Source organism: Euprymna scolopes, chromosome 44 (genome assembly GCF_053919585.1).
Source record: "Euprymna scolopes isolate OS-2025 chromosome 44, ASM5391958v1, whole genome shotgun sequence".
NCBI classification, from domain to species: domain Eukaryota; kingdom Metazoa; phylum Mollusca; class Cephalopoda; order Sepiida; family Sepiolidae; genus Euprymna; species Euprymna scolopes.
Window position 1 is genome coordinate 10,358,137 of NC_136525.1, and position 23,731 is coordinate 10,381,867.

At 33.0% G+C, this 23,731-nt stretch overlaps 1 protein-coding gene across 1 annotated transcript in view; it reads left to right on the forward strand.

Moving 5' to 3' along the window:
* The first annotated feature begins 6,776 nt into the window (after positions 1–6,776).
* LOC145268689 (uncharacterized) overlaps positions 6,777–23,731 on the forward strand; it is a 1,072,728-nt gene continuing 1,055,773 nt past the window's right edge. Inside the window, exon 1 of the mRNA XM_080124201.1 lies at positions 6,777–6,910. The gene's annotated coding sequence lies outside the window, so the exon portion shown is untranslated. The remainder of the gene's footprint in view (positions 6,911–23,731) is intronic.

Here is a 23,731-nt window from a genome sequence, read left to right on the forward strand (position 1 = left end):
TATTTCAATTAATTCGATTTTAGTTTTTTCGGTTTTCTCATGGGATGATCATCTTTAGTTCACTAGTACATGTAATTATATTCATGCAGATATTCTACATGATTTATACTTGCGTAATATTTATGTAGAAAGCTTATAGTAAACACAAACCTCTTTCTATATATATTTATGTATGCGTATATATATATATATATATATATATATATATATTTAAAAAAAAAATGTTGCCTACCAAACTCCTGCCATTTTTTGGTCTACAGACATGAAACTTAATATATAGGGAATTCGAACTCATGCAGAACTTTATATTTGGTTTTCGTCGGGGAAAATCGGTGCAAAAATGTGGAAATTAAAGAAATGGAATTTGCCTGGTGACGGTCAAACGACAGCATTACGAATATGCATGGGTAACGTAATAGCTATTGGTTCATCTTTTAATTTTTAGCCTTGCAGCAAACATGTCTTCATAGCTCAGGCATTAACGTGAAAGGAAAAAGTAAATCGCAGGCTAAGAGTTTTGGTTTCGATTTTCAGTGGTAGCGCACAAATAATTTTTTTTTTTAACTTTTTAAATCATTACTATACAGGGTGGCCGAAAAGTCCCAGGACACTCTATTTTTAATATTTTAATGCTGTTAAATATGATTGATTGCAACTTTTGCTAGCGTATCAAGGAATTCTCTAAAAAAAAAAAATGGCACAAAGAACCTGGAGGCGAATGGAATTGTGCAAGAACAACGAGGGCCAACACACTGATCCCCTAGACAACTAAATTACTCTAGTTGTTTTCTGCTTTGTTTCCAATAAAGTTCTCTTTTTTTATTGAATATATATGTTTTCTGTGTGTTTCATTAAAAAATACTGTGTTTTATTAAAAATACATGTATAGTGTCCTGGGACTTTTCGGCCACCCTGTATATTGGGTCCAATATAATATAATAATGAATACGAAATCTGCATTAATCAAAATATATTTAAGCTTATTTTACGACCGGGCAATGCCGGCTGGCCTGCTAGTATATATATATATATATATATATATATATATATATATATATATATATATATATATATATATATATATGTGTGTGTGTGTGTGTGTGTGTGTGTGTATGTGTGTGTGTGTGTGTGATACATGTGTGTGTGTGTTACAAGAAAAGGGTGTCTTGTAAGTAAGAAAAACATTAAATAAGTAAAAATGAGATAGAATAGACCGAGAATTGAACTTGGTAAGCTAGGTTCGGAAATAGGTTTAGGAAAGAGAATCATAAGGAATTCGATTGTTTAAAGATGTTATTGTGAAAAGGAATTTTGATTGTTGAATTCTTTTTATGAAAACAGAATTAAAACAAGGTCAGTTAGTAAAACGAACAATATCAAATTTAAATAAGTAAGGTCGAGAAATAGGTTAGAAGAATTCCTGTCTGCAGACATGTGAAGATCACGCATGTTCAAACCACGGGATGAATCGAGCACGTTTTTGGCCTAGCGATGACGTCATGGCTGAAAAATGAATTCTGAATATAGTTGGCTAGTTTTAGTGAGACAGGGACAGTCGGAGAGACAGAGAGCGAGAGAGAGAGAGAGAGAGAGAGAGAGAGAGAGAGAGAGTCAGAGAGGCAGACGGGAGACAGAGCTGACCGTGGTCAGAAGGCAGCCCTCTCCCTTTGGAAGCGAAGGGTTAGAAAGTTGTAATCATGTAGTGACTTTTAATTTCTGAATGTCATCAATCATTGACCGGCCGAATGAATAAACGAACATCATCAAAATTTTGCAACTGCGTCTTCGTCAACAACTAAAGGTAATGTGAACACACATCTTTAAATGAACATTGTGTCCACTCATCGCTATTAATGAACATATGTGTATAACTCATCTAAGAAACTTATACGTAATACAGAAATGAACGATGTAAAAAAAAAAGCAGATATATCAAAATTTGAATTAAACTATAATAATTCACGGAATGCCGAAAAGATTGCAGGCTGTCAAATTGCAGAATGACTATACTACTAAATATTAACTAGTTCATTGTGTTCCTGTTGTATTTGTGTTGCATTAATGTTTTAAATTATATTTAAATAACAATTTTCCATTGTGTGGACTTTCTTTTTGCTTTCTCGGTTTAAAGTTAAGTTTTTAAATTAACGTAAACACTAGGATACTTCAATTAAAAGTCAAATATGAACAGTTGAAATTATAGAGAAATAAAAAGCGAATCAACTGAGGTATAGGTTGTTTAAACAGTTACATTCAATTTAGCTTAAATTTACGGGTTTTGAAAAAATTACAAGTCCGAAGTTTCTTTTTGACGTCATTGTATATATATATATATATATATATATATATATATATATATATATATATATATATATATATATATATATAAATTTAAAGGAGATTAGAATAATAGTCTAAAGAGCTTAGTGTATTTTAATGTAATAGTGAAATTACTAGTTTAATTAAAATACAGGAAATGCTCGTTGTAATTTAGATATATAATAAGCTCGATAGTTAAATGTCCTAGAGCTAATTCAATATTAAGTAATGTGATTTATAATTTATATACTGATTTTTAATTTAATTAAAATTTGATTTTTAAATTTAAAAATTTTTTTTTTAATTTTTAAATTATAAATCACATTACTTAATATATATATGTGTGTGTGTGTGTGTGTGTGTGTGTGTGTGTTTGTATATATATATATATATATATATATATATATATATATATATATATATATATATATATTGGGGTGGAGAGGGCTCACGTAAGCCGTGGTGAAGGCAACCTTTCTAGGAGAAGCAAATCTCTGATTTAAAAAACCATAAAGCGGGAGACCAGTACCAGCATTAAGCTGGTCTGCAGTTTAATTTGTTGCTGGCTATCTTGCTCTTGCTTGTTGCTGGATCTCAACATTTTTAACCGAGAGAGAGACTTAACTGTCCTACAAAGCTAAGACTCTGCAACATCATCTTTGTATAGATACTCCCTCAGGCATTTGGACTCATGGATTTTAAAAGACTGAGGGAGTGGCACTCGTCTGACAAGACGTTGCAATCATCATATATATATAAATATATATATGCCACCTTTTTGTAAATTTTAGAAGATCCAAATCCCAAAGACTATAGATCAGAATTTAACAAATGAAGGTTCGTTAGAAAGTCAATGACCTGAATTATGTAGTGGGCTATGTGACATTTTCTCTGAAGGTTACACATAAAGGGGATAATCCATCATCAGAGCCTATTTTTGGCACTTTAAACAGTCATAAAATGTTTCAGTCATAGTTTTGCATATGAATTACAAAATACCTGCTTCTAACTCTGAAAAATATTTTTTTTTTAAATCCATGTTGTAATAATAATTCAAAATAAATTAAATTAAATATGTCATCAATATAATTATTGTTTAAAATTTATTAAATAACAATTTTAAATAGAATACGTAAACCAGTTCTCTTGCTAGAAACATTGATTAAGATTCTGCTATTTAATAAAATCGATTTTTCTTAATGTAATATGCAAATGACATGATCTCTTAATTGTATCTAGTTTGCAAGAATCACACTATATATATAGAAATAAATGAAAGAGTAAAGTAAGGAAAGTTTTGTATATATTAATCAAATTGCGAACAAACAGAGAGACAGGAATATAAATTTATATATATATATATATATATATATATATATATATATATATATATATATAAAAATATAACACGGAAATTACATAATTGTCGATGCAATAATTTATTTCAACCTTATGGTATTTTCAAGCATCTAAATCAGACAATTACATTTTTGAAAATACCATAAGGTTGAAATAAATTATTGCATCGACAATTATGTAATTTCCGTGTTATATTTTTATGTTATTGCTCTGTTTACCACATTGAGCTCTCATACCCGGATTTCCTCTGGAATTATTCCATTATAACACTATATATATATATATATATATATATATATATATATATATATATATATATATATATATACAATCGACCCCGGGATACGGTGACTCTAGGATACGCTTTTTTCAGCTTATGATGTGGAATACGATGTTTTTCCGGCCCTTGGTTATGATATGTGCTCCGCCTTACGGTGTTATTTATAATGTTATTTGATTATATAGATGTGTGTTATATATTGTACTGTATTTTTTTTACTAATTTTTACTGCCGTATCCCGGGTTTCTGAGATTATATATATATATATATATATATATATATATATATATATACTGTATTTTGTACTGTCTTTTGTTACTAATTTTTATTGCCATATCCCGGAGTTCTAGTATATATATATATATATATATATATATATATATATATATATATATATGTGTGTGTGTGTGTGTGTGTGTGTGTGTGTGTGCGTGTGCGTGCGCGCGCACATATGTATATGGATATATCTATACTCGTAGCCAAATTGAATATTGAAATGTTCATATCTTACGTTCTATGGGCCGAAACAACATGAACATTTGAAAGTTTTTTGAAGATTATAATACTATTTTATGGTTCAAATTTTGTAATGAACCTATCTTTTCAAACTAATAAAATATGCATAAATTTACCTACATTTGTATACATAGTGTCCTGGCAGGCAGCTTTAGTTTTGTTTGTTTGGTTGTCTCCCCTGCAGCCTTGCCAGGCCACTAATATATATATATATATATATATATATATATAGGCTTCTTATCAGGACGTGCCGATTTCGAATCTCGCTAGATTCAGCTACTCTGATGAGTCGAGACAACGAAACACGTGTCAGTGGATAATTATATTTTAAAAATAATATATATGCCGCTGCCCATTTAGAGGTAACCATATTGGTCAAAGGGAAAATTATTTCCAACACGCATTTAGGTAAAAATGCACTTTCGTATAAATACTTGAATTCATTCAAGAAAGTATCGCTAACAAAAAAAATAAAACACACACACACACACACACACACACACACACACACACACACACATATATATATACATATATAGTCTTTGAAGTTTTTAACCTTTAAAACTATGCAAAAAATTATTTTTTATCATTCGTTAAAAAATCATCTAGTCAGTAAGTCATTTAATCACCTGCAATCACTGCATCAATTCGCTCTCGAATTTACTATAATACCAATATTTTATTTTTCAAGGGATTATCAGTTGTTTACCATGAAACACTGTTTCGGGGATTTAAAAACAAAACAGTATGTTACATCATGGCTCCCCAGCAGTGTTGATCAAACACCACCACCCTTAATCTTAGGAAGAAGACATGTTACAAACATTTGATCCAATTTCCTATTCTTAATTGCAATTACTAACCTTTTCATACTATAAAAATGAATTTCTTACCTGTGCGATTCATCAATTTCCACATTTAAAATGAATACATTTTTTAATTTTTTAATTTATCAGTCTTGTATTTATAAGATTAGGATGAATCCATTTAACTACTTATCACCCCCACTATGATTAGTATTTAGTATATTTACATTCTTATTTAAAATGAGATATATAAAGGTTAAAAATATTTTTACATATATACATTTATATATACATTTATATATATTATAAAGAAGTGAACCATCGCGTAAATTCAATCAACTAAAAAATGGAAACCGGGGTGAGGAAAAGAAGAAAAAAAATATATATAATGGGGCAAGTTATATGTACAATTCAATAAAATAAATCAAGTTATATGTACAATTCAATAAAATAAATCAGGTTTTTTTTTGTTTTTTTTTTCTCTTAACCTCCTCTCCGCTCTTATTCCATACCACTACCAAATATTCTAAAAAAAAACAAAAAATAATAATTTTCAGACTTATGACCCTTGAAAATAATAGTCTGAACGAAAAGCGCTTTGGGTATATTTTAACGATCGTTTTTAATCGACTTATTTATTTTATTGAATTGTACATATAACTGGCCCCATTATATATATATATATATATATATATATATATATATATATATATATATATATATATATATATATATATATATATATATATATATATTTTCTTCTTTTTCTCGCCCCGTTTTCCATTTTTTAGTTGATTGAATTTACGCGATGGTTCACTTCTTTATAATTATTCTAAAATTTTGCCAATCGAATAAATTTATATATATATATATATATATATATATATATATATATATATATATAGAGAGAGAGAGAGAGAGAGAGAGAGAGAGAGAGAGAGAGAGAGAGAGGGGGGGGGGAGGAAGATGGCCAAAACATAAATCATGTTCTGCATCATTATCGCTTCTTCGTTTTTTCAGAACATAGGTAAAAAAGATCTTTACAGCTGACGAGAATCGGTTTTGCTTCGGGAGTAAAAGGCGGCTGGGTGAAGGAGAGGCGGTTGCAGACAAAAATGAGATTCTTATATTCATTGCCTGGATATAGATATCGCTCTCTATCCATCCCCCGTGCTCTTTCTTTCTCCCTGTCTATCTTTGCCCTCTCTCTCTCTCTCTCTCTCTCTCTCTCTCTCTCTCTCTCTGTTTCTTTCTCCATGTCAGCTCGATAGAAAAATGGGAAGGGCGAACTTCTGAACTCTGAACTCTCAATTTCAAAGTTTTTGCGGAGGGGAAGGGGGATAGAGCTAACTTGAGAAAAAGAAGCCTGCCGTGCTTAAGGAAAGGGAGAGTCTCATTTTCTCAACCTCCAGGTGTTATAAGTTTTCTTCTTCATTTTTTTTTTTTTTTTTTTTTTTTTTTTTGCGAAAAATACCGGTGGGGGTCATATCTAGAAGCAGATTCTACCCATTTGGTGAAATGGTTTCACCCAACGAAGTGTAGGTGGGTGAGGAATTTTTTTTGGCAGTAGTGAGAGAGGCTTTTCTCGTCTTGGACGCTTTTCATGGCTGTCTGAGTTCTTCCTCTTGAGGTAGGTCTTTGCAAAAACAAAACAAAAACAAAAAAAAAAACGAAAAAACTTTTTACTTCTCATAGTTTTCGAGGTACGTTTTCTTTCAAAATCATTTTTTAAAAATATTTATTTACATTAAAAAAAAAAATACATTATATATTTTTTTAAAAAATCCGTGCTTATCTTGAAACGGTTAACTCCCAACATTGTTGGCAAATTTTATCGACTGATTTCATGTGATTTTCCAAGCGGTTACAGAGCAAATTATTCCACCGTCTGCTGTCTGATTTTGTGGCTTCTTTTTAATGAACATTTTAAAACGAATATCGCATTCATATTTTACGCAAACAAGTAGTTTTCTGGATATTAAGCAATGTAAGTCTTTATATTATAAGTAGTAGCCATTTTTGTACGCGCAAGCGCTCGTCATTTTAAAGGTGATTGTTAAGGTAGACAGTAAGTAAAAATTTTCCATAATTTCAATAAAGACGGATGGTAATAATTTCTTGAATTAATATTTGTAAAATGATGAAAAAGAAATCCGCAAAAATCGGACAACAAATTAATACGATGGATTAATTTGCCTTGTCACCGCTTGAAAAAAAAAAAATCAAACAAAACTAGTCGATAAAAATTTTGCAGCAATTTTCGGGGCTAACCACTTTATTATAATCAAATATTTGCCTTTTTATTTTAAAATTTGGGGAAAAAAACAAGCAAACATTTGGTCGACAATTAATTAATATGCCGTAAAATGGTTACTTATAACGCTTTTAGTACTAACGGGGTCGGTTCCGAATGTTGACGGAGAATCCCGAGTCAGTCCCGGAAATGGCCGAAGCAGTTTACGATTTTGAAAGTCACTTTTCTTTTTATTTGTGTGGGGGGAGGGGAGGTAGGGAGGTTCAGCTTAATATTTTGAAGAGCTAAAATTTAGTATTATTGTAGCCAAAACCACCCCTTTATCCCTAAAATGAAATATGACTTTTTTAGGTGATTACAAATGAACATCCTGAAAATTTGGACGAGGAAAAAAGAAAATCAAAAAAATTTTTTTTTTTAAATGGTCCCTTCCGGGCCACTCTAACATTTAAAGCGCAGTAAAACATTTTTATTTTATTTTTGTTTTTAACTATGCGAGATAAATTCTGTTTTTTTGAGGAAGTCTAGTAGGTGATGCCCTTTTCTCTTCTCTGCAACCTCTTTCCCACAGGAGAGATGTCGCGAGATTGTCTCTGCTTTAACGTTATATTCATGGCAAGTGCTCGACTGGACTCCAATCTATGCCACCCTTGCCAATCTTTCACACACAAAAAAAAAAAAAAAAAAAAAAAAAAAAACACTTGTTTAGCCAAAACCACTATCAAAACTTTTCCCCACTCTCTATCGGTGTCTAAACCTAAACGTGGATTCCACAGACAAAACTTTTTCTAGAATTGCCCGTCTGTGGAACTCTGGTCTGCTTTCCAGCTGACTACAATGTTGTCAAAACCAACGTAAATACGTTCTTATTGAACCGTCCTCTTAAATAATAAATTATACCACTACTAACTATTTTATCCTAGTGACACATTAACTCTTATCCTCGAGTGGCGTCCGGACCTTGGTATGTGGTGACTCCTCTATTAAAAAAAAAATGGGGGGGGGCCTTTTTTTTTTTTTTTTTTTTAAGTGATTACATGTAATTTTTTACCTTGCCAGTTGAACTTGGAGTTAATGGTAGAAAATGTAGTTAACAGCCCCAATTTTTTTTTTTTTGGAGGGGGGGCGTTGTAATTTCACAGAATTGATATTCTACAAATTTACCATTTTTTTTTAACCACTGATCTTAACCTAATCCTTATCACGTAGACTTCGGCCAATTTTAGGACAGGATTCTCTGTCAATACTCGAGACTAACTGCATAAGTTTTGAAATTCTTTGGATACCCGTAAAACAAATCACACCAGACCAAAAATGGTCAAACTTGGAGTTGTCTCCCTTTTTCATCTATTTGTATATCATTTCCCAACCAACTGGTTTCGTGTATACATTCAACTAGCTATAACTTTTGTTAATGTTTTATTAACGGCGAGCGGGAGGGGGGCGTAAAATACGCTTAAATATATTTTAATTTGTCCAGATTTCGTATCTATTATTATAGAGTCGTGATTTCAAAAGTAATGAAAAAAAAATATTTAGGTGTCACCAGCTAGAATCGAAACCGAAAACAAAACTGTAGCATTCAAAGCTGGTGACGTTACCACTGTACCAAGGTGACGCGACGCGCATATAAAAATAAATTACGATGAATGTATAAAATGTTTAACAATTTTTTTAAATTTTGCCCTGTTTTTGTCCAATTAAAAACTATTTTTATCGGTTAAATACCCATAAAAGGACGACTCGTAAAAAAATCTAATAATTTTAGACTCCTAGCGCCACTCTGCGACTTTTGGTTTCAGAGGAGACAGAGTTTGAAAATATTGAGACAGACCGACCGACAGACAGACATATAGCCGATTATATATTAAATTGTCTCTGTCTGTCTGTCTGTCTATCTCTCTTTCTCTCTCTCTCTCTCTCTCTCTCTCTCTCTATCTCTCTCTCTCTCTCTATATATATATATATATATATATATATATAGAACTACTTCATTTACTCACATAAAATTAATATACAAAAGTATAGATTTATGCGTAAACTGTAAGTATTTACTTCAAAAGTGCTCAATACATAGGTAGAGCTAGTTAGTAATTTATAAAATCTATATGGCGATTAAGCTTGATCGCCATATAGATTTTATAAATTACTATATATATATATATATATATATATATAGGCTGAACGTCTGTGTGTGTGTCTGGTCACGAATAGGCTCCTATATGGTTGACTATTATAGAAAACTGATCACATATAATGATAGATGTATCGAGACACAGGAATGTGTGTGTTTGATCTGGCATAATGATGATTCATTAAATTTGTGGGGTCTGCGTACGCGCCTGGTCCACAAAGTATGGAAAAAAAACAAACATTTACAAGTGTTTTTGATATAGATGTACATAATAATACTTTGATAAGTATGTTTTAACTTAAATAGGGATGGTATAATAAAATTGTGGGGTCTGCGTTCGCGCCTGGCCTCCATAGAATGGAAATAGGCACAAACTTTAATAGACTTCTCATATCTATCTGCTTTGGATAGTATGCTTTGATAATTGTTTCAGTTTGAAGAAATGTGGTATAATAAAATTATGGTGTTCGTTCGCACCTGACCTCCATAGAATGGAAATATGCCACAAAGTTTAACAAGTTTTTTTGAATATAGATCCACAGAATATTGTGATAAGTGTTTCAGTGTGAACAGGTAATATATTATAAATTATGGGGTTTATCTATTTTATTTTTACTTTCATCATATTTTGCTTTGGTTTTGATACCCCCAAATTCGAAGCTATCTCTTTACAACCCTTCGTTTACATAACCTATCATACTTTCATAAATCAGAGTCCATTTTCTGTAGGCTGTTTTTGAATCCAGTCAACGACGGGTACTTTTGCTAGTGTGTGTGTGTATATATATATATATATATATATATATATATATACACACATTAAAATATGGAATGCTTGTCCATAATTTTGTCTCTGAACCTCCCCCCCCCCAATCAAAAATCGCAATCTTGAATTTCATTAAAAAAAAATGTCATGTCGAAATTAGTAACATATCCAAAAATTACAGAAACGATAACATAGAAAATCAAATGTAGTTTTCGAAGAAAATTTTCAAGTTTATACATAAGCAACATGAAGTCGGGAAACATATGTAGCCCATCTTGTTACAATTAATGGCGGACATCACTGAATCGTTGATTCATCAAAATACACGTTTTATTTAATAATGCAGTGATATTTCATTAATTGCGACATGACTATTAAGGGTACTTGCACAGTTTAATCAAGACATTGAAAATATGAAAATAAAATATTATATTGTACGTACTCGTTATGAAATAAAGTTTTCATACAAAAAAAAAAAATCATTTAATTCGATCAAGTAGTTTTTTTTTTAATTTTTTTTTTTTTTTTTACAGAGGAAAATCAAACTTTAATTATTTCGATTATGTTGCGGCCATTTTGTTTTTTTCGCGGATGAGAAGCGGGCGCCAGGGGAGATAACTCCAATCATCGCTTAATGTTTGTCAAAATTTGAAGAGATTATTTTGAAACATGAGCAGAAAAAATACCTAGATAAATATTAAGGTTTTTTTTTCACTTATTTTACAGGGTTTATTTGTCTTTTATTTTTTTTTAATCCCTTTTTCATTTTCTCCTTTGTTAATCGCTGATTCGTTTTAAAAGCACCCATCGTCGTCCGTGGAAATTTGTAACAATCGATCTTATTAAAATTTGATTTTCCCCTGTAAAAAAAAAAAAAAACTTGATCAAATTAAGCGATTTTTTTTTTTTTTTTTTTTTTTTTTCATGAAAACTTCATTCCATTACGAGTACGTACAATAGTTTTTTGGTGTTTGTTTACATTTGTGCCTATAAAAAATTTTGGTATTTTTATTTTTTATTTTTTTATTTATTTATTTTTATTTTTTATTTTTTACGAGAATACCCAGCGTAGTATAAACACCCCCAAACTCCCCATGTTAATAACGGCTTTCGAGGTTGTGTGTGTTTATTCGGAAAGCCGTTCTTAACATGGCGAAGTTGGTGTGTATACTACGCTCTGTACTTTCTTAAAAATAACATTTTTTTATGTACGTACCTGTTACCGTACGAAGATGTCATATTCCAAAAATCATATGTGTATTTCGTCGAATTCTGGAATTTGGACGAAGTTTTGAACAGAATCCTTTATTTATTTCACGGGGGTAGAATGACCTTGTTTCGTCAGGCATGCCCGTATAGAGGTCCTAAGTAATTCGCAAATGTATTTTTCGGTCGCCCACACTGGAGATTGAACCTTCAACCTTTAGGAGACCCGTGTCCCAGTGGTTAGATTACTTGGAAAAATCAATTATAAATGACATATTTTACTGAAGGTTGAAAGAGTGTGTGGGTGACCGAAAAATACAATTGCGAATTACTTAGAACCAACCTCTGTCCAGTCATGGCTGACGGAACAAGAGCATGCTACCTCCATGAAGTAAATAAAGGGTTCCGTTCGAAATTGCGTCCAAATTCGCGAGTTCGACAAGATACACCTGAAGAAGGTTGGAGGTTACATGGACCGAAACGTTGTGAAAATCACACTCAAGCAGTGCACTTTATTTTCGATAGAAACAGTTTACGCTACTTTGGCCTTCGGGACAAGATCAAAGTGTAGTATCTGTTCCGACAGATACTGCAAGCAAAGACCATATGTGGGGGCAACTCCACATATAAGACCTTGGTCAATGTAGGGGCAACCCTTCATACCAATTGTCACTATCCAGCTCCCCTACTCCCCGGGGAGTTGGTCCCCATTTCCCCTTCACTCCTCACATTAAAAATCGGCCTTGTGCCTAATTTGCTCGGTGGGGGAGCAAATAAATACCATCTGTTCCGGCAGATACTGCAAGCTATGACTAGCTATGACTAGCAAAGACCAGATGTGGGGGCAACCCCACATGCCTGACCTTTAACCAGCTCCCATTTCCCACCTCTCGGGAGCTGGTCCCCTTTTTCCCTTCCCCCTCCCTTCACTCCTCACATTAAAAATCGGCCTTGTGCCTAATTTGCTCGGTGGGGGAGCAAATAAATACCATCTGTTCTTCAGATGCTGCAGTGCTGCACTTCTATTTCTTGTTCTCTTTCGGTGGAGGAGAAATCCTTCACGACTGAGACAATTTTTATTTTTGTACCTTTTCTCCACGTTAAAAAACGACCCTGGTGTCTAACTCTGTCCCGTGGGGAGGCATAGTAAATAGGTACTATTATAGATAAGCACCTTTTAAACCATGATACTTGATTTTTTCACATTAAACTTTAATTCAAGTCATTATATATAAAATGATTTTATAAAATCAACAGCAAGTTCTCTACAGTGCAATGTAGACTATGGTAAACTAAGTCACCGCGAGAGACACGCGAGCCTCCCTCCGGTGCACCACGATGGGTCCCCAATTAAAACAAGCAATGAATCGATTTGATTGAAAAAGGGGCAATTTCATCGATTTCGGTGACAATAAGAATATGGAAGTGTGAAAAAATCCCAGGTAACGTCGGGTCACCCTGCAAGTCCACACACACACACACACACACACACACATACATATATATATATATGTATATATATATATATATATATATATACTAGCAAAAGTACCCTTCGTTGACTAGGTTTAAAAACAGCCTACAGAAAATGGACTCTGATTTATGAAAGTATGATAGGCTATGAAAAGAAAGGGTTGTAAAGAGATAGCTTCGAATTTGGGGGTATCAAAACCAAAGCAAAATGCGATGAAAGTAAAAATAAAATAGATAAACCCCATAATTTATTATACCATACCTATTCACACTGAAACACTTATCACAATATTCTGTGGATCTATATTAAAAAAAAACTTGTCAAACTTTGTGACATATTTCCATTCTATGGAGGTCAGGCGCGAACGAACACCCCATAATTTTTATTATACCACATTTCTTCAAACAGAAACATAATTATCAAAGTATACTTACGCAGATAGATATGAAAAGTCTTTATTAAAGTTTGTGCCTATTTCCAATCTATGGCGGGCAAACGCGAACGGAGATCCCCCAATTTTATTATACCATCCCTATTTAAGTTAAAACATACTTATCAAAGTATTATTATGTACATCTATATCAAAAACACTTGTAAACGTTTTTTTTTATTTAATTTTTAAAGTTTTTATTTCCATACTTTGTGGACCAGGCGCGTACGCAAACCCCAGAATTTTAATGAATCATCATTATGCCCGATCAAACATACTCATTCCTGTGTCTCGATACATCTTCTATCATTATATGTGATCAGTTTTCTATAATAGTCAATCATATAAAAGCCTATTCGTGACCAGACACACACACACACTCTCACACACACACACACACAAACACACAAACACACACACACACATACACATACACACACAAACACACACACACATACACACACAAACACACACACACACATACACACACACACACACACACACATACACACACACATACACACACATACACACACACACACAAACACACACACACACATACACACACATACACACACACACACAAACACACACACACACAAACACACACACACATACACATACACACATACACACACACACACATACACATACACACATAAACACACACACACATACACATACACACATAAACACACACACACACACACACAAACACACACACAAACACACACACATACACACACACACACACACACACACAAACACACACACACACACACATATACACATACACATACACACACACATACACATACACACATAAACACACACACACATACACAGACGTTCAGCTTTATACTATAGATTTACACTAGGCCCGGCCAAAACGGAAGAAGGGAATAAGTATTTTTTTGGTGGAGTCTCTCTTTAAAAATCTACCAAACATCAAGAAATTATCCAATCAATACGAAATTTTTACCGGTTATTAATTGAATGATCTTTTACAACGGTGTACTTTTTTCATAATCTCTCTCTCTCTCTCTCTCTCTCTTTCTATATATATATATATATATATATATATTTGCCTACGACGCCCCTTTATTTGGGACAAGCATTTCAGCACGGCGTTACCCGGGTGTTTGGCGGCGTATGTTGAGCAAAAAAAAAAAAAAAATCGGTCAATTTTCTAAACTTTGACCCCTATTATGACCCCTTAAATTTTATTGTTTGGGGCTCAAATCAAGTTATTAAGTTAGATCCATGTTCAAGGAACCTATATCTAAAATTTCAAGTGTTTAGACCCTAAATTGACGGAGGAGTTTGGTAGAGTTCTCAAAGGTCAAATCGTTAAACTTTGACCCCTTAACAGCCAAATTTCTGGTCGAAAACCGATCACATAGATTTTCCCTAATCTCAGTACCCTGTATATCAAATTTCGAGTCTGTAGACTAAAAATTGACAGTTATTGCGTAGGGAAATGTACAGACACACAGACAGGTTCATTTTTATAGATATATTGATAGATTAAACAAAAATATCTACGTATACATAAATATATATGGAAACAATTTTGTGTTTCCTGTAAACTTTTTACGTAAATATTATGCAAGTATAAATCATGTAGAATATTTGCATGAATATAATTACCCGTAATAGTTAACTAAAGATGATCATCTCAAGAAAACCGAACAAACTAATAGGGAATTAATTAAAATCGTATTAGAAAATTCGCTTCCATTTTAAAACACCGTTTTAGAAAAGTCGCTTCCATTTTAAAACCCCGTTTTCAAAACTCGTTTCTATTTTAAAAACCGGTTTTCAAGTCTGGCTTCCATTTTTAAAACACCGTTTTCAATCCTCGCTTTCATTTTAAGACACCGTTTTCAAACCTCGCTTACATTTTAAGACGCCGTTTTAAAAACTCGCTTTCATTTTAAAAACAGCGTTTTCAGATACTCGCTTTCATTTTAAAAACAGCGTTTTCAAACACTTGCTTTCATTTTTAAAAAGGGCGTTTTCAAACACTCGCTTTAATTTTAAAAACAGCGTTTTTAAACACTCGTTTCATTTTAAAAACAGCGTTTTCAAGCACTCGCTTTAATTTTAAAAACGGCGTTTTTAAACACCCGCTTTCATTTTTAAAACGGCGTTTCCAAACACTCGCTTTCATTTTTAAAACGGCGTTTTCAAATACTCGCTTTCATTTTTAAAACGGCGTTTTCAAATACTCGCTTTCATTTTTAAAACGGCGTTTTCAAATACTCGCTTTCATTTTTAAAACAGCGTTTTCAAACACTCGCTTTCATTTTTAAAAGAGCGTTTTCAAACACTCGCTTTCATTTTTAAAAGAGCGTTTTCAAACACTCGCTTTCATTTTTAAAAGAGCGTTTTCAAACACTCGCTTTCATTTTTAAAAGAGCGTTTTCAAACACTCGCTTTCATTTTTAAAAGAGCGTTTTCAAACACTCGCTTTCATTTTTAAAAGAGCGTTTTCAAACACTCGCTTTCATTTTTAAAAGAGCGTTTTCAAACACTCGCTTTCATTTTTAAAAGAGCGTTTTCAAACACTCGCTTTCATTTTTAAAAGAGCGTTTTCAAACACTCGCTTTCATTTTTAAAAGAGCGTTTTCAAACACTCGCTTTCATTTTTAAAAGAGCGTTTTCAAACACTCGCTTTCATTTTTAAAACGGCGTTTTCAAACACTCGCTTTCATTTTTAAAACAGCGTTTTCAAACACTTGCTTTTATTTTTAAAACACAGTTTTCAAACACTCGCTTTCATTTTAACATTTTCAGTATTTAGATGTAAAGGAGAACTCTAATGGAATATTCGGTTATCTATGTGGCTTATATAGAGATCAAGTGTTATTCCCTAGGAAGGTCTCTCTTGATTTCTGAAAACGTCAACTGAGGTAAAAACAAAACTGTGCAACGGTAGAAACTAGGTAAATATAGAACTGAGCTCACACTCAGGTACAATATCGACAACGCGAAAGGAGCAGGGATAAACTAATTTAAAGCAATGAAAGTCACGGCAAATTTTACAGCGCGTAATTCTATCCGGCCATTTTGATTTGTGCTCTCTCTCTCTCTCTCTCTCTCTCTCTCTCTCTCTCTCTCTCTCTCTCTCTCTCTGCCTGCTTCTCATCTTCAGCAAAGAAATCCAGGCGGGTTGCGTCTTCGAGAATGTCAGATACCTGGCATTCTATGTTAGGAGAAACGATTCTATTACCGAAAAAATCACTGAGAGTAGGCAGCAGAGAAATACCAAAGATTCTTTATATATATATATATATATATATATATATATATATATATATATATATATATATACTAGCAAGCCGCCCGGCATTGCCCGGTCGTAAAATATGTTTAAATATGATATTTTGATTAATGCAGATTTCGTATTTATTATTATATTATATTGGACCCAATATATAGTAAAGATTTAAAAAGTTAAAAAAGAAATGACTCGTGCGCCACCACCCAGAATCCAAACCAAAACGTTTAGCTTACGATTGACAGAAGAGTTTGGTAGACAAAACTTTTTAAACAAATATATATGCGCACATATATATATATATATATATATATATATATATAAGAGGTTTGTGTTTACTATAATCTTTTTACTCAAGTATAAATCATGTAGAATATCTGCAACGCCGGGTACATTTGCTAGTATATATATCTATACTCCTATGAATGAGTTTTTTTTTTTGTGTGCATAGATATTCATATGAAAAACCCCTTTTTTCTATTCATTTAAAAAGAAAATACAATTGTATGCGTAATATATATTTGTTTAACATTTTTTCCTACCATACCCCTTTTCAATTTGTGGTCTACAGACATGAAACTTAATATATAGGATATTCGAACCCATGCGAAATTTTATATTTGGGTTTTAGCTGAGGAAAATCGGCGCAAAAGTGTGAAAATTAAAGAAATGGAATTTGCCAGGTGAAGGTCAAACGACGGCATTACGAATATGCATGCATGACGTAATAGCTATTGGTTTATGTTTTAAATTTTAGCCTTGCACAAAACATGTCTTCATAGCTCAGGCATTAACGCCAAAGGAAAAAGTAAATCGTAAGCTGAACGTTTTGGTTTCGATTCTCGGTGGTGGTGCACGAGTTATTTTATTATTATTATTTTATTTTATTTTTTTTTTACTTTTACTTTTTAAATCATTAATACATATTGGGTCCAGTATAATATAATAATAAATATGAAATATGCATTAATAAAAATATCATATTTAAGCGTATTTTACGACCGGGCAATGCTGGGCAGCTTGCTAGTACGCACACATACATACACACACACACACACACACACACACACACACACACGCATATATATATATATATATATATATATATATATATATATATATATATACACGTTTTATTTTTTATTACCGTAGCTTTCTGCAGAAAGATACGGTAATAAAAAATAAAACGCATATTTGCTCTACAACAGTATTGAGCACTTTCTTCAGTTTTTATTAATTACCATCTCAACTAAATATATATATGAGGATGTGTGTGAGGTCACTTCTTATCCTGTATACTCAACGAATTTTTGATCTACAGACTTGAAATTTGGTATATAGGATATTCAGACATGTGAAAAACTTATCGATTTTCATCCGGAAAAACCGGCTGTTAAAAGGTAAAAATTGAAAAATTGGTGCGTGGGGGTAGTCAGATTTTTACCTGCTTGCTGATCGTTCCACTAATGCGCATGTGTGAATGGTTCACGTGACATTTATGTAAAAAATAAGTAGGTTTAGAAACGTTTTTTAAAGATCGCGTTAAGCCGGCCTAATGGTTATCGTACTTGGTTCACTTTGGTTCCGAGTATTTTTTTTTTTTTACTTACTTACAAGAAGTGAACTGTTTAGAAAAAACATAATACTCGCATGCATATACCTCAGTCTCTGTATGAATTAAAATATAATATTTATGCGTATTTTACGACCGGACAATGCTGGATGGCCTGCTAGTATATATATATTTCTTGATATGCAAAAATTTTTAGCATTCTCTCTTTTGCTGTCTATCTTTTTTGGTCCTGGATATGACCTTAAACTATATCCGATGGTGAGGCCCCAGCTTGCGGGCTTTAGGAAGTGTGGAGCCACTCTTTAATTGGCATTGCTCCCAAGTTCACTCTGACTCGGAGTGGTAGTACCTGTTAGAGTCTCAACTATGGGTTGAATAGAAACCGAATCGAAAACAACAAATATATTCTATTAAAATATATTTCTTCAAAATCTTTGGATTCGGCATTAAATAACCTGAAAAGGGTTGATATGCCGTAAAACAAAAACAACCAACCAACTAACCAACCAACTAATGTGTCAATTATTTGTTTTGTTTTCAGAAACACATGGAGGTCTACACAAACGACTGCTATGATTCAATCGCAATATTCCTCTGCATCCAATAACCAATTTACTCTTGTATTCCACTATGCCCTTTATTTTCTGTATCTATCTATCTATCTATCTATCTATCTCTCATTTTACTTATATATCTTTTTGTCTCTCAATTTTTACATACCTATATTTATCTACCTATTTTGTTCAGTCTCTCTTTACATTTCGACCTCTCTCTCTCTCTCTCTCTCTCTGTCTCAATATATATGTATAGGATACATATATATTTTAGAGAAAGACAAGTCGAAATCTAAAGATATATATTAGTTCTTAATTCTCTCCTTCTCTCTCTCCCCTTCTCTCTCTCCCCTTCTCTCTCTCTCTCCCCTTCTCTCTCTCTCTCCTTCTCTCTCTCTCCTTCTCTCTCTCTCTCCTTCTCTCTCTCTCCTTCTCTCTCTCTCCTTCTCTCTCTCTCTTCTTTTCTCTCTCTTCTTTTCTCTCTCTTCTTTTCTCTCTCCCTCTTCTTTTCTCTCTCCCTCTTCTTTTCTCTCTCCCTCTTCTTTTCTCTCTCCCTCTTCTTTTCTCTCTCCCTCTTCTTTTCTCTCTCCCTCTTCTTTTCCCTCTTCTTTTCTCTCTCTTTTCTCTCTCTTCTTTTCTCTCTCTTCTTTTCTCTCTCCCTCTTCTTTTCTCTCTCCCTCTTCTTTTCTCTCTCCCTCTTCTTTTCTCTCTCCCTCTTCTTTTCTCTCTCCCTCTTCTTTTCTCTCTCACTCTTCTTTTCTCTCTCACTCTTCTCTCACTCTCCATCTCTCTCTCTCTCACTCTCCATCTCTCTCTCACTCTCCATTACTCTCTCTCACTCTCCATTACTCTCTCTCTCACTCTCCATCTCTCTCTCTCTCTCACTCTCCTTCTCTCTCTCTCTCTCTCTCAAACATGGTAGTGTTTGAATATATGGTTAAGTGACAGTTTTAGTCATTTAGAACTGCTTTAAAGCTTCACCACTCACTCATATTTCAACCAAATTTAAAATAATTATTACAGTAGATCACCTGAGCTATATTGTGAAAAAGAAATTAATTTTCGTTCAGTAAAACAAAAGTTATGGTGTTCAAAATCGTAAAAATTCATAAGGAGGTGAGTGGCGTTTCTTATGATTGGTTTCCATAACAACCACGTCACTTCAGAGACTACTGTTGCTACCAATTCACCGCTCTCGCGAAAAGAGAAGTAATAAATGAAACAGACAGAATAAAAGCATAAAAGGGAGATAATTGGGGAATTTTATTGAAAGCAGACGAGTGCCGTACATTATTATTACATATATGTATGATATGTTTATGGGGGACAAAAATTTAAACTGAAATCAAACAAAGAAGTGAATTTATTGGAAGACTCGAAAAATCATGGATTACAATAGAAAAAATGCGAGCATAAAAAAGTAATATGGTTAAGCTTAAACATGATAAAGTAAAGGACTAGTTGTTAAACCTGGAAAAGAAAAGGACAAAATATTCTAGTAAAAAAAAAAAATAAATTTATAATTTAAAATATTACAGCATTAAGAATTTTTTACAATTCAATTTATAACATTATATAATCAATTCTTAATGCTGCAATATTTTAAATTATAAATTTATTTTTTTTTTTTACTAGAATATCTTGGCCTTTTCTTTTCCAGTTTTAACAACTAGACCTTTACTTTTCCATGTTTAAGCTTGACCATATTACTTTTCATACTCACATTTATATATATATATATATATATATATATATATATATATATATGAGAGAGAGAGCTGTGGAACAGTCTGTCTGTGGATCACACATGCACATATATAATCATAGCTCTTCAGTGCGGCTAGACTAGCAACTACCTCAGGCTTAACCGCCTAGGCAATAATCAACGTTTCTAACCGTTACAATATTTGGCTGTTGCTATAAGGTGGGTACATGGAATTATAGTGATCAAATATTGTTCAAACGCCTAAGCTCCATTTGTTTACACAAAGAGCATTGCATCATGTGCTAGTGAGTTTATTTCACTACCCAATAAATTTATGAAAATATAGCAATTACGTTACTTTACTACCTAGTTTTACTAACATTATTGGCTACATATGTGCATACATGTTTCAGTGGAATCTCAATTCAAAGAGACCACTTCATCGGACCAAAAAGGAGCGATATTTCGTCTGATGAAGCGGTCTCTTTGCATTGGAATCCTACTGAAACATGTATGTACATGTGTAACCAATAATGTTTGTATAATAAACAGACTATATACCAGCTCTGTCCTGCATTGAGCACACTTTTAATAATCGCACAGTTTCATTGGATTTACATCTTGGAAACCAATCTCAGGGATGCTGGGAAATGGTGGGATCCTTCTACCGCTCCAGAAGATATCTCACTACTAATGCAATTCTCTATCTGTATAAAAGCCAAGTACGTCCAAGGATGGAGTACTGCTGCCACATCTGGGCAGGAGCTGCTAAAAACAGCCTATCCTGCCTTGACAGAGTACAAAATAGACTTCGTGGTTTAGTGGGGGATGTCCTTTTCTCTTCCGTGCAACCTCTCTCCCACAGAAGAGACGTTGCGAGCCTGCCTTTGTTTTATCGTTATTTCCATGGCAGATGCTCGTCTGAGCTACAATCCCTCGTCCCCCCCTCGGCAATCTTTCACGAGAAACACCCGTCTGGCTGAAACTACTGTCAATAATTTTCCCCACTGTTTATCTTTGCCTAAATCCAAACGTAGATTCCATGAGCAAAGCTTCTTTCTTAGAACTGCACGCCAGTGGAACTCTCTGCCGTTTGCCTGTTTCCCACCTGACTACAACTTAGACGTCTTCAAGTCCAACATAAACAAACTCCTGACAAACCGCCCCCTTAAGTAAGACACTCTATCAAAACCCCCAACACTAATGATTACTACAATACTATCTCATTGATTACTGTACATGCAATAACCCTTATCTCTGAGTGGCTTTTGGGCCTTGATAAGTGGTGACCCCCATGTAAATATATATATTTGTTAGAAGTATCCAAATATTTCCCCTTTTCTATTAGGCCTTCATTTGATGGAGTCATTATTTCCGATCATAGAACACAGGTGGGCGTTCTGACATAATTTAAATAACGAAAGACACCTTCATTATAACTGATTAAACAAGCCCCCCCTTTTTTTAACAAAATAGAAACTCGTACATGGTTAGACATTTAATTTTAAGAAAAGGTCTCAAATTTTTATTTTTTTCTCGTTCTATTTTTTATTTTTTCTATTTGGTTTAATTTTCATTAAATGGCTAGCCTCGAGTAAGACCAGTTATTCATTGTCGGCTGACGATATCTTTTAAGACTGAAACAGTAAGTTTATTGTAGTGATTTATGGTAATTTTGTTTACCTAAATTGAATAATTATATATATATATATATATATATATATATATATATATATATATATATATACACATTTTATTTTTTATTACCGTATTTTTCTGTTAAGTTACATTATTGTTTCGGCTACACGACCATTTTTTTGCCGTCATGTAGCTCCCTCAGACTTTTACAGAATATATATATATATATATATATATATATATATATATATATATATATATATATATTGTGCATTTAGGCAGCATTCTTTCATTTAAACAAACGTTATTAAAGACAATAGAGAGCGTCCGCTTGATTAGACATTTTATTTTTTCAATTTTTCTTATCTTTTTAGCATGTATATTAGTGCAAGGAGTAACAGAGGTGAATGCGTGCGAGCTGTGAGTGCCCAGTGTGGAAAAGAGGGGTGCTCAGTTCTGTGGTCAAGGCTGGGTCAGGTGGGGGGAGGGGGCGGTAGGATCAGCTTTACTGAAGATATCTTCTTTGAAAGACGAAAAACAACACCGCGGCCAACTTGGAACTACACACGGAACTTATATCAGTCCTTTCCTTCCACACGCTGATGATCAGAAAAATTGAAAAAAAAAAAAAACATTTAAAAAAATGGTTTTACAATTTAAAAACAAATTTTAAAAAAAATAATAAAAAAAAGGTCTGATCAAATGGTATTGTCTTTTAACGTTTGTTTAAATATAGTGCTCGATTATTAAGAAAACTCAGAAATAAAGCGTCTTATATGTATACTAGCATTTCAGCCCGGCGTTGCCCGGATGTTTGGAGGTGTATGTTGAGCAAAAAAAAAAAAACAATCAATTTTTTAAACTTTGACCCCTTAACATTTATTGTTTGGGGCTCAAATCAAGTTATTAAGTTAGATCTATGTCCAAGGAACCTATATCTAAAATTTCAAGTGTTTAGACCCAAAATTGTCGGAGGAGTTTGGTAGAGTTCTCATAGTTCAACGATTTGAACTTTTACCCCTTAACAGCCAGTACCCTGTATATCAAATTTCGAGTCTGTAGGCGTAAAATTGACAGTTATTGCGAAGGTAAATGTACACATACACACACACAGACACACAGACACGTTCACTTTTATAGATAGATAGATTAAAGAAAAATATATACGTATACATAAATATATATGGAAACAATTTGTGCTTACTGTAAGCTTTTTACGCAAATATTATGCAAGTATAAATCATGTAGAATATCTGCATGAATAATAGTTAACTAAAGATGATCATCCCATAAGAAAACCGAAAAAAAAAAAAAATAAATAAATAGTTAACTAAAGATGATCATCCCATAAGAAAACCGAAAAAACCAATAGGGAATTAATTAAAATGAATGTTTAAAAGAATATGCAAATTACCTGGATTTTATGCTAGTGAA